The 12,404-nt window shown below is 42.5% G+C and overlaps 1 protein-coding gene across 1 annotated transcript in view; it reads left to right on the top strand.

The window, feature by feature from the left end:
• The window catches only part of SPOCK1 (sparc/osteonectin, cwcv and kazal-like domains proteoglycan (testican) 1), a gene marked incomplete at its 5' end in the record, with an annotated part of 93,635 nt that overhangs the window by 19,459 nt on the left and 61,772 nt on the right, over window positions 1-12,404 (top strand). The window lies entirely within an intron of this gene.

The following is a 12,404-nucleotide window of genomic DNA, read 5'->3' on the forward strand; positions in this document are numbered from 1 at the left end:
ATACTCTTATAAGTACATAGGACTTTGACTCTTTTGTAGATCAAAGAGGCCATATAAATGGTAATTTCATTGCATAATTGTCTTACTGAATACTTTTCCAAAAATATTTAGTAGGGTAGAAGTAGTACATCAATACCAGTGAATTAAACTGTTTTGGGATCTTTTTTGAGGATTAACAAATGCTCTGTAGCTGCCTGGTGTTTATAGAACTTAACAATATTTTTCTCACAAAACCTACTTGAATATAAATGTTCACGCCTTACCTTGTGTTCCACCAAGTTTGCAACAATTTCTCACTAGAAATGCCCACAAGGTTATAAACCTTCTTGAGAAATTTAGTGCCTTGACCCTACGGTAAGTGTGAGAGTAAGAGCAGTGTATATTAATTGTAAAGGGTTTTTATTTAGGAGGCATGCATGTATGCTGTAGAATATCATATTAGAATGGTAAAAATGCTTCAACTTTGGAGGAGGTTCTTGAAGCCTTTAGATTTCTTCAGGGTCCATGACCTTTTCTTCTACTCCCTTAAGGGTAGATGCTCGAGCTATTCAGATAGTCTTGCTGTTGAACTCACTGAAGTAGGAAAGCTGAAATCAAACCTGTGTTTTAAGCTAGAATTTTGTGTTTCTTGTTATGCACTCCATTAAACCAGAGGGGGTTTTTGTAGATAAGCATTTGTCATCTCCATGTCAGATTTCTCAAAGAACACGGTGAATTAACAAGGCGTGTTTAATGCAATCTTGACAGAAAGGTTAATGAGAATTCAGAAGGCAGCAAGGAGGGAAATAATATGTACTGCTCCAGGTGAAAACTATAAGGAACCAGAATAAGCTGTAATTCAGCTTGTCTTAAACGGAGGTATTTATTTGTTCTACAGTGAATGTAATTAAAAATGTTTTAAGCCATTCCCCCTTCAGTAATATTCACTACTGTCTGTCAATTCATACTGCAATAGGACCTAGAGGGCAGGTGCCCACTGGACTGTACTATTTTGCCAAAAATGTGGTTGAGTCGGGGCCTCTGTCCTGTGTACTTTGAAGGGGAAAGGATTCATGCATCTGCCTGGTTCAGACTCTGTAGGATCAAGGTCACGTGGCTGAGAAAGGCAGAGGGAAAAGTGGGAATGGAAGCAAATGTCACGTCATGTGGCTGAGAAAGGCAGAGGGAAAAGGGAAAAGTGGGAATGGAAGCAAATGTCATGGTCACATCCTGATGAGAGTGGGTGCTGTGTTTTATGGCTGCATGGCTTTCTCCCATCGTCACCCTTGTTGAGCCAGCCCAGTTACTCAGAGGACTGAGAAGAGGCCACAGGACAGTGAGGCGTGTGGCTTCCCTGCACTTAACCGTGACATCTGCATATTTATATAGCTTATGGAAAATTCCAAGAAGTTCCCAGGCCTCCCTCTACAGCTGCAACAATTTCCATTGAAGAGGGTGATCAAAGCATAAAGCAACTAAGTTTGAGTAGCTTCCTGTTCTTGAGCCGTCTGTGGCTGGTTGGTGATTTGCCCTATGCAATGAATGCTTTTGCATTGAGTGAGAAGAGACCCTTGAAGAGAAGTCAGCAATAAGTAAGGATTGCAAATACAGTATTTGTTCTTTTTGGGAAAGCTACCAATCTTGATGATGGTAATCACAGGGCTGCTTTTCTAACTTGATTAGAATCACAGTTGTGACTGCCAAATCAAACAAATTGGCATGTGATGGTCGGAACTTAAAAACCCATCAATTACACTCCTCAGTCTACAGTTACCTTTGCACTAAGGACGACTTGATTACTTTGTTGTTAGTTCAACTTGCGTGTCCTACGATTTATGTGTAAAGCCAATATTATTTTTAAAATCCTCTTTTCTGCGGCCAAAGTGAAAATAGGAGAAAATTCTGTTATTTACATAATGAATCATCTGCCAAAGTTCAAGCACTGAAAGTCGTGTTCTTGACAGGAAGAAGAAACAAGAAAATCTTAGAGTTTATTATCCCAACTCATAGCTAATTACACGAGCTTAAATAAAAACATCATTTGCACTAATTTAGTTACCTTGTTCCAAGTTTCATGCCTGCATTCAGTTAAAATGTAAAATTCCGATGCAACGTAAGGGTTGTAAAACAAGGGGTTTAGCTGGTTTTGGGTAACTGGCTTGTAAGAGACATGTATTCCAGGATCTTTTTCCTTTATGCATGGGCAGAAGATGCACCAATGCTTGAGGTGCTTAAAGGTTGTGATCCTAAATGCTCTGACCTTCCTGAGAGGTGCCAGCCTCTTAGCACAGAAAAATTACTTTTTTTTTTTTTTAATTTCAGAATTCATATTTTGAGCTTTTACCAGCTTATTTGAGCCATTTAAAACATCAAAGGAGGTGTTTTTTGGCTTGGGTACATCTTTAATTTAAAGCAGATTTATTAAAGGCTGAAACAGGATAATACTGCAAAAGGATTAGCTGTGGTTACTTGATTTCTGAGCAAACAGACTAATTCTGCTTTCTTTGTATGTGTGTCTTTCGCAGCGAGTCCATTCATTGAGCATTGAACTAGGCCTGGGGTTTGGTTTTTTCCTTTTTTTTAATTTTTCATTGTTTCTATTGTCTTCTTTAGAAATCGGAAGCATTGCTGAAAGCTTTAACTTCAAAGCTTAAGCCAGCTTACTCTTCATTGGTTGCTATGCTCCAAAATACATTCCCAAAGCTTCTTTGCTAGTAACTGCCAAATGTTTTGTTTCAGCACTTTTTAGCGTTGGGGCTTTCAGTTTGGCTTTTGTTTTGATCTATCCTTCACAAAATAAAAATTCTAATAAGTCAATTAAAAAATAGGTTGGCATTCTTAGCACTTAAATCTTGTTGCTATTCTGAAAGCAGCCAGAGCAGTGGTACTGCAGAGTGCTGTTTATTTTGTGTTAAGTACTTAAACTTCAGATCTGCTCTGTCTATAAACAACAGACAAAAACTGTCTCTGAGATCTGAAAGTTTACTTGATACTGTACGTTTCATCCATCAGTAACGAGGAATGAACACTGCTAGGGCCACACCATGGTCCGTGAAACTTGGGCAAACCTATTGTGAACTAGTTAATCTAATAGATTTGATGGGAAAGGAATGGGATAACTCTATTCAGGAAAAGACGATTGACCTCCTGGAATTTATTATCAGCGATGTTATTTGGGAACAGAAGAACCCAGACTGACCTCCGCCTCTCACATGAAAAGGCAAAGTTTGGTTAGAAGGGGATGACCCACCATTTGAGAACCAAGCATGCATGCTGCAAAAGCTCACGCTTCCACTCTGCCCGAGGCACTTCACTGGGTCCTGTTTGGCGTGTGACTGGTAGCACGGGTGCGCTACCGGGCTGGGTAATAAGGAAGTACGCACTTCAGCTGCTCACCGCACCGCTGCGTTGTCAGGCAAGCTAGGGTGGTCTTTCAGTGTATCTGTAGCCTTTTTTCTCCACCATTTTTTACCCGTTCTAGAAACAAAAATACAGTGAGTTTTAAGAAATCCTTGCTAGCTAAGGATGTGTGAGCTGAGAAGCCCAGAGCGCAGCGCCTAGCCTGACCCTTGCTCTCGTGTCTCAGTCTCTCCTGGAAGCTCCCCAGACCCTCATCACGTGGGCTCTGAGATGTTTCCAGATACCTCCTCCTTCTCCCCAGTAATTTTATAACACAGGCCCTGCAAAGCACAAAACTTTATGAGCATAATATGCTAGTTTAAGTGTCACTCTGTTATTTGTGGCAAGGTTGCTAGAAAAGGAATAGGCAGCAGAGAACAAATTCAATAGACTAATTCAGTGGTGTTTCAAGAGGAGAAGCAGGTGTAGTAGCAACTTTTCTTCGACTTTCATTTGTAAAAATGCATACATCAGAGAGAGGGTTAAACTGTACTTCTGAACTGTTCTCAGCCTGTGTAGCCATAGCGGTCAGAATGTTGTCCCTAATAACATACTGTCAGATGCATCAGACACCTCAAAGTAACTGCGAATAGAGCACTAAATACAGGACCCTCACTACATGCCAATACCCAATTCCTTGCTTTAGGCTCCTTGCATGCTACAGGTCTCCTACAGAAGACATATGACTTTGTAATTAGTAATTGATGAGGAGCATTGGCTGAGAGATTTTTAAGATGCAAAGATATTGCCATCGTACCAATTGCATAAAAACCTGAAGGGAACATGCCTGCCCTTTATAGTGGTCACCAGATGCTGGTTTTTTGCCCAGGTATGGACAGATGGATATGAGAATGAGTAGATGGAGCATTGCCTCATCTGAAATCTAGATTGATACAGTTGCATGGCGTAGCTAAATTGCTCTGTTTAAAATGTCATTGCCTGGGTGGAAACCCTGTGCTTGGGGATTTGAATGTCTTGCATTGCCTTCCCTCTGCCATATGTAGGCACTTGTTTAGCGGATAACTGGAGTATCTGTATGTGCATAGAGCCACAGATCGTTACCTCTTGATTATGTTCACGTTATGTGATGTGTCGTCTCCATGAGAGAAATTAAATTGCCTTTAGTAATTTGAAGCAAGTAAAAATGACAAATCAGCGTTCTCATGTGATCAGTAAATGGCTACAGAACGAGAATGCATCTCAATTACATGGCAAGTACATTTCAAGCAGCATCGATCGTTCCAAATCTCCATTTGTTTTCCTGTGATTTGCTTTACTTTTAAACTAAGATGGCTTTGGTCTATTAAAAAAAAATTTAAGTGGCTGCTTTCCACTTTGAATAACGCTATTAGCTGTGAACTCTCAGCTCATAATTATGAAGAGTTAGAATAGAGAATGATTTCATAGAGACAAAAGCAATATAATATACATAGAAATGAAAGAAAACAAATGCAGTAGGAAAGTGATTTTTAAAGTCCACATTTTGGGATGTGGCAGACGAGTGTACTGGAAAGCAAAAACTCCCATGTGCAGCTAGAAAATGGTCATTATTAGCAAGCTATCATGCAAATCCTGCAGGAAGGAAAAGAAGTAGACATTTAGCAACAGGAAATGCTTTTGTATGTGAATACAGAATATGGGCTATAAGATATATTTTTACTTTATTTAAAATAAGCCAGCATTGCTGCCTACATTTGCGTTTGGATTCTGATCTTGCAAATATTCCTGACTAGAGAATTAGCATCTCCAAAGACAGTTCATAGCAGTAATTACCAGGCATAGCGTATGATTATGCCACACAATGAAGCATCCTGCAGCGATCCCCAAGTCGGTGCCAACCTGCGGCAGCGAGTCCCTGCGCGCGGAGGAGGCTCAGGGGCTGGGCTGCCTGCCAGCCGGAGCTGCCCCTTGGGGGTGGGCGACTTTGCACCCTCTTCCCGGCACCTCAGCTCCCGCATTCGCACGCGAGGAACCAGCTCGCACAGCCCAGAGGGTGGACGCGACCCTGGTGCTCGAAAACGATCTGTAGAGTCACCAAAATGAACCGCAGGCTGAAGCCCAGGTTTCAGTCTAGGAACGTGACTGCTGGGGAGAAGACAAGCGTGTGCCTGCCTCACTGGAGCCACTGCACGATAACTGACAGAGGCAGAATCGGAGGAGAGCAGGGGAGTTTGCAGACTTAACGCAGGCTGGTACTTCGTGTTAAACTTCAGGGGGAAGGAGGGATGGGTGTCTTTATTTTGACTCTGCCACTCATAGTGACAGAAGTTCTTTCTCTTCATTTGCCTTTTAACTTGTCTTGGTCTCTTCAGCCAGTGAAAGAAAAGTTGAAATCAGCATTGCACAAATGTTTCCACTTATGAATTGACTCTTCTGTGTCAAGTTCCAGCCCTGCTTGGCCCCTGCTGCTCCAATAAGCACCTGAATTTCTTACGAGATAATAAACCAACTGAGATATGCCCCCCCGCCCTGCCTTGGCCTAGGTGTTTCCAGAACTGGCATCGAAATTACTTGTAAAAACAAGTTTAATTTCTATATGACATGGTAGATTTTAGTGTCCAGAACTATTTTCTTGTTTGTTCACAAAATGGCAACCATTTGTTTTCATTGTTACATTGCATTCATAAATGGTCCCTCGAATGTCCTCTGCCTCCTGTAATCCAGTGCTACGACCTTATATGCCATATTATCTGGCTGATGCAATTAACTGCATTTTTTTTAAAATTCCTGCTTCACATGGACCTGATTTCCAGCTATTTCTCAGGGCAGTTTGTTTTGTATTAAAACAGAATTTTGTCCTTCAGTGGTCTGTCCAGAAGTCCCCAAATTAGCTGATTTTTCTCTGTCCGTAAGGGCAGTTTGCAGTACTAGAGTCTATGATCATTTCCTTGGTTTGCAGCCCTGCCATTCAAACACTGAAATGGTTCAACATGCCTGCAAGTAGTCGCCCTACTAACTCTTCAGCTATCAGTCAGCTTGGGAAATGGTGCCGTGTTTTTGTTTTGGTTTGTTTTTTCTTTTAAGTCTGTAGTTCATTCTTCTTTGGGTAGCTTTAACCAGCAGGGTAACATTTAAATGCAAAGCTTTTGGCTACTTTGAGTCCAGTCACAAATATAAAAGATCAATCAAATAGTCCTTTAGAAAAAAATTCTCATAAGGAGAACAGAGCTCCTAATTATAACTCCCAAGTTTAGATATCTTTGTACAGCTTTTATTGCAAAGGTAAAGTGCTGTATGTTTGCCTGGTAGCTATTCTAAAAGAAAACAAATTGGTTGGGTTTGGTTTTTTTCCAGCCTCCCCTTTATTTTTATTGCAATGACACGAGCCAGTCCCACCCAGGAGCAGAGCACGTGGAGGGCAGGAAGCCCTGCTGTAGGGAGCTTACCCTTCAAGCAGGGGGTACAGCGAGTGTGCGCCCAGAGAAACAAGACGACTATACTAGAAAAAATGCTAGTGGCCATAGAAGAGCCACTTTTGTCAGTATAAAGCCTGCCGGAGAGGTCGGTCCTGGGGACAGCGCTTGGTCTGTACTGTCAGTGCCCGCTCGGAGGCATGGAGCTCGGTGGCCCTGTCCCAGTGCAGCCCCTCTCCTCCTCCAGAGCCCAGGGCAGCGGGGCCTGGGCAGGGCTCTGGTCTGCAGGGAGGCGGCAGAACCCCCTGGCAGGGGGAGACGTGCTAAGGGACCGCGCAACCCCCTCGCGTAGCCCAGAATTTGAGACTCGAGTCAGGACTTCGCATTAGTGTCTGACTTTTTACAAACATGAATTCTCGCGGTTGCCTTTGCTGTCTCCCAACTGGGCAGTTGTTTTCAGGATTTCAGGTTTTACAGAGCCTAAAAAGTTTGCAGAATTCCCATTAAAACTTTTTAATGTGCATGTTCAAAAAAAAGAGTACGCAATATGACATTTCTTTTGGGATTTGAAGAAAAGATACTGAATCTTCTTTCTTATTGTCCAAGTTTAAAAAAAAAAAAGTCTCTTGGGCTGAGGGTGTTCCAAATATAGTAATTTTTTTTTTCCATCTGATGGAAACTGGAGGCTTATAAAGAAAATACTGATAAGAGTCCTAGCTGAGGAAGCACTGGCAAGCACTGCTTTAAAGCGTCTAAACAAACAACCCCTCTCAAATGGGTGTCTGAATTCCAATGGATTCTAATTATCTGCTAAGACAGATAGGTAAGAAAAACTACTGATATAAAGAAAATCTGGACTAAAAAATACATATGCTGTATTTCAGGAAGTTTTAGCTTCTGCTGGTGGGAGGTACTGAGTGAAAGATAAGGTAGAAAATAATGAGCTTTTATTATTTGTATCTGAAGTTTAGAAGAGACATACTGTGAGTGAACAAAAGATGCACCATAAAACAAACACTGCACCGAGATAATTCTCGGTGGAAATACAAAGAGCTGCAGGGTGCTAAAGAAGATGCAGTGTCTTCTAGGTGAGAGCACTGTTCAACAACAGAGTTTTGGAGCCACTGCTATTAGTAAGATGTAATATTTCAGGTTTTTAACATACATTTTAATTAGTATATTATAAAATTTAAGCTCTTATTCCAATCTTCAGTCTTTTGAGAAAGAGACTTCATGGTAGTTTATTTCATCATGTATATTGTCTGCTAATTCCTACATACTCCCACCAACAAAAATATGCTCCTCTCCTTTTTAATTCACATTTCAATTAATGACAAAAGCAATAAAAGTTTGGAAGCTAACATTCTCTCCTTTGTCAGAAGGAGAAAAGAAATTTTGGATGATAGATTTCCTATTACAAATTTCATGCATTAAGGCCAAATCAGGGTCTCAGCCTCCCCTCCTCTGAACCCTGGATAAAGCGTGCTCTCTCCTCGTCCCCTTCCCTGGCGCTTGTTCTGGAGGCTGTGAGATTGCCGAGGGTGCTGAGCCCGTGCCACGTGCTCCGGCTGTCTGTCCTCTCTGCGGCCCTCCGAGCAGGAGCAGCGTGGGGCACACAGTGTGTCCCAGGCCATCGGGGGCACCTGCAGCAGATTCTCGGTTACATCTGCGTTCCCAATGACAGGTGCTGTCAGGGCTGGGATCCGACAGTATTTACCCTGTATGTTGTAATTAGAATCACAATGAAGAAATGCACAGCTCTGTCACCACTGAGCGAGCTACCAGTCTTCATCCCAGCGTGTGTAGTTAATGCATCAACTATTGTCAGCGTGCACCAAGTCCCTCTGCTGTGGGGAGCGTTTATTGTTGCAGTGTTCCCGTCTGCTCTCCTCCTCTGGCAGGGGAGTATTAGCTGATCTCAGCAGGGACCGCTGGGGATCGGCTGGTGGAAGGAACAGCTTCCTAAGCTGCTGTCTCGCCCGTAGCCGACTGGCTGCTGGAGGGAGTTCCAGCTCAGCAGAAGGGCAGAGAGGAGCACATCGCTCGATACCGGCCGGGAGGCAGCTCGTCTGGCTGCTCCGTACCGATGCTCCCGACGGGCAGCAGCGCCTGAGCGTGGCTGGCCCCTCTCCCGCCCCACTGCTGCCCTACTTGGCTGCGGTTTAAGCAAATATGTGAGTTCCTTGCGTCAGGATACAAAGCTCTGCAAGGCATTCGTGTGGTCTGGAGGCCATGCTAAGCTGTGGACGTGGACGTTCGTTAGTCAAATATACACCCTCGGGTAAAAGATCACAATAACTTATTTGACAATATTACTTATGTGTGGGTTAGATCAAAACTTGGCTGCCAAAAGTTGAAAGCCAGCATAAAGACAGAGATACGCTGTTTTATTACATCATTAAAAAAATATCTAGCTTCTACTCCGGTGGGGACTACAGGCTAGAGACTGACAGACAAGAATAAAATAGCTGGGAATAAATTTTATGTAGCTATTTTCTTTCTCCCTCAAATGTGAATGCTTATGCAAAACACGTTGCTGTAGATTCACTGACAATAAAGAGGGAATCATTATACAAGTAGTGGGTTCTCAGGGGAACACTTTAGCCAAAACATACTCTGCAATCATTTCCCACATCTTAGTTGAATAAATTAATTTATGAATTTTCCATGAATATGTTCAACTGTTTCTCCCCTCATATATTTTATTGATCTCCATATACATTTAGCGACAAATAACAGAACTGCTTTTCCATTTGCAGTAAAATAGTTTAGAGTTGTTTATGTGGGCCTTGGGGTTCATAGTAAACAAACGCAGTTCAGACACCGGGGGGTAGCAGGGAAACATGAAGCTTGGCGGGACCCAGGGAGCTCTGCTAGGAGAAAAGCTCAGCAGAGAGTCAAGGCACATCCCGTCGTACTACCAGCGTGATGGGTCCCCTGGAATCAGAGGGACCAGCCCCGAACTGTGGAGTGCTCCCGGTTCCTGAGTGGAACCACTGCAAGTGGCGTCACGGCTCGTGTCTGCAAAAATTGTACTGTCCCTTTGGTGTGAAAGACGAATAGGTTGTATCGTTCTCTCGTTTAATATGTTTTGTCGTGTGCTGTGTATCTTTTTATTTTCATGTGAGAAGTAGATGAGGATGTCAAAAGGAAAGAGGGTATTTGGGTTTTCTCCACAAAAATAGAAATGCAGTGTCCATGGTCTGGAGAAAGCCAGCAGGCTCCTTCTGGACTTTAGATCCAGTGGCAGAGTAGTCCGAAAACTTCATTTTTGCTCCACAAGACATCTTCTGTGGCCACTCTGCCTCTGAATTTCACTTAGTTTGGCTTAGGCAATGTCATGAAATCCAAAGCTGAGCTACTCACGTAGGTTATTACAGTGAGTAAGCACACCATCATATGGAAAGTATATCTCCATGCTTTTCTTTAGGGAAAGGAAAAACAGTTACATACAGTGATTAGGTGTTGGAAAGTAATCAGTATTATCCTAATTTAATATTTAAAATGATGAAGTTCTTTCATCATCCTGCCCCAACACTGAGCTGCCACCCCAGTTCTATGTGTATACAAACTAACATCCCAAACAAGTGTGGTGGGAACATGATGTGGTTAATCGTAGGTGTAAATTTACTCACATGTGACCGTACCATTGTGATCTTCAAGTTTAGCTCTCCTTCTTGCCCTGCACGCTTGGATGATAGGGATAGCCCTTTTTAAGCAGTTTCTTTTTCGGTTTATTTTGAGCTTTTTGTTTGTCATCTTTATCAATCATAAGGAAAGCTAAGGAAAGACTTGCCTGCTCTTTCCAAGTGTAAAGCTCTTTCTTAACTGCACATAATAACGGTCTTGAAATAGGCCTTACCATCTTAAAGGTGGTATTTGAAGTATAATTGCTAATGCTTAGATACGTAATTTACGTTTATTATGCATAATAAAATATGTAACTAATTGATGTTCTGTAAGGGATTAAATGATCAGCTCCAGCTGCGGGAGGAAGATTTATGCCTGTGTTCTCAATAACATATTGATTATCAGAATATGCTGCAGAAAGAGTCGTTGCCTTCAGGACTGTGCGCTCAGAGAGTGTTCTCCTTTCTCCTGTTCTCCTCTCCTGATGTGCTTTCTCTTGTGTTTGTGTTCTGTCCAAACAGCATAGATTAAGCAAGTGTATTTATGGAGCAAACAGATGAAAAATAAGTACTTATATTCCTTTCAGGCTTGCAAGAAATTAGTGTAAAGTGCAAGCTAAGCATGCATGTGTTTGTGTGTGGCCGTGCATTTTCTAAGTGGGAAGGGCAGAACATCACACAGAGCATGCAACCACCAGGGTGCATTGAAGTTCAGAATGGCCGGGAGATAATGTCAACAGAATAGGATGTAGGCAGAGGATAATGGTCTCCTGCTGCTAGATTAAAGCCTGGCCAAAGATGAGCCCTTTTAACAAAACCAAACAGAGGCAAAGCCAAGATATTTGCAGTAATTTCAAAGCAGGAGGTGTTTATCTTGTAACAACATCCTGTTCTGTTCTCTGGCTTCCACCGTACCAAAATGACGGAAGATGATGCTGTGATTTCCATCAGGGGCTGTTGCTATATCAGCTCCAGCTCCCACTGCACCCGCACTGGGTAGCGCCACGGTCTTACGCTGTGTGTCCCTCGGCCTTCAGAAAAGCTGCACGTTTCAAAACACGTTGTGTCACACTGTGTAAGCATGCTGGCCTACTTTTAAATGAAAAAGAATTAATCTATAATAAACCTCAGACTTATCAAAGGGATTTTACAGCCCAACATTTCCAATTTGCCCTGGCAGGAGGCAGTCTCTGTGGGGAGGAACGCCAGCCTCAGTGCTGCAGGCAAAACTCCCCCTGGCATTAAAAGCCCTCAGATTCTGATCTGGTAAAATCAGTGCTTGAGGAAGACAAAAAATGGGATTGAATTCAGTTCATTAGGTATCAAGCCAGAGAGAACGCCTCGCACATTTTTGTTCCTGCTTCTGCGTGCTGTTTTCTTTTACTCCGTTTTATCAGTACATTAGTCCAGTCTCTAGCAACCGTGCTGCTGGGCACAGTCTGGGGAAAATATCCTTGGGGCAGTAACTGCAGAGAGGACAACAGCACAGGCACAAAGCTCTTACAGGCAAGTCAGCACTAAAATGTATGTAATGTAAACAGCGAAGGCTATGAATAGTCAGTATGTTATAAATCAGGGCTTTTTAACTAGCACACTTTTGCAATATTAACTCTCCTGAGTTGTCTCATTCGTCCAATATTGCGCATGTCATGCTGTCCTAAATGGTTTGAATGTGGTGATTGTCAAGAGGTGCTGTAAATCCCATCTGCTGAGGTTTTAGGGAAGGGAAAGGAACAAGTAACAATATGCAGATATAGGGAACTATACTGTACTGCTGATAGTTTAGTTTTCACTCTTCAGTTTTACGATTTTGTTGTATTTCTGGAGTTGATTGCGTGATGAATGGCTACTTTTAGGGATGGTGCTGTTAACTGTTAAGCTAATTTTGAGTAATTTGTAGGAGTAATTTAAAATTTCCTCCTCGTTGAGAGAAGCTGAACTGTTGAAGGATCAGTCTCATCAGCTGATGAGCTGATTTCTTTCATGGGTGTTGTTCTTTGACATTGCTTGCAGTGGAAGCTGAGAGCTCCCAGCTCCATAAAAG

Source organism: Fulmarus glacialis, unplaced genomic scaffold, assembly GCF_000690835.1.
Source record: "Fulmarus glacialis isolate BGI_N327 unplaced genomic scaffold, ASM69083v1 scaffold3180, whole genome shotgun sequence".
NCBI classification, from domain to species: Eukaryota; Metazoa; Chordata; class Aves; order Procellariiformes; family Procellariidae; genus Fulmarus; species Fulmarus glacialis.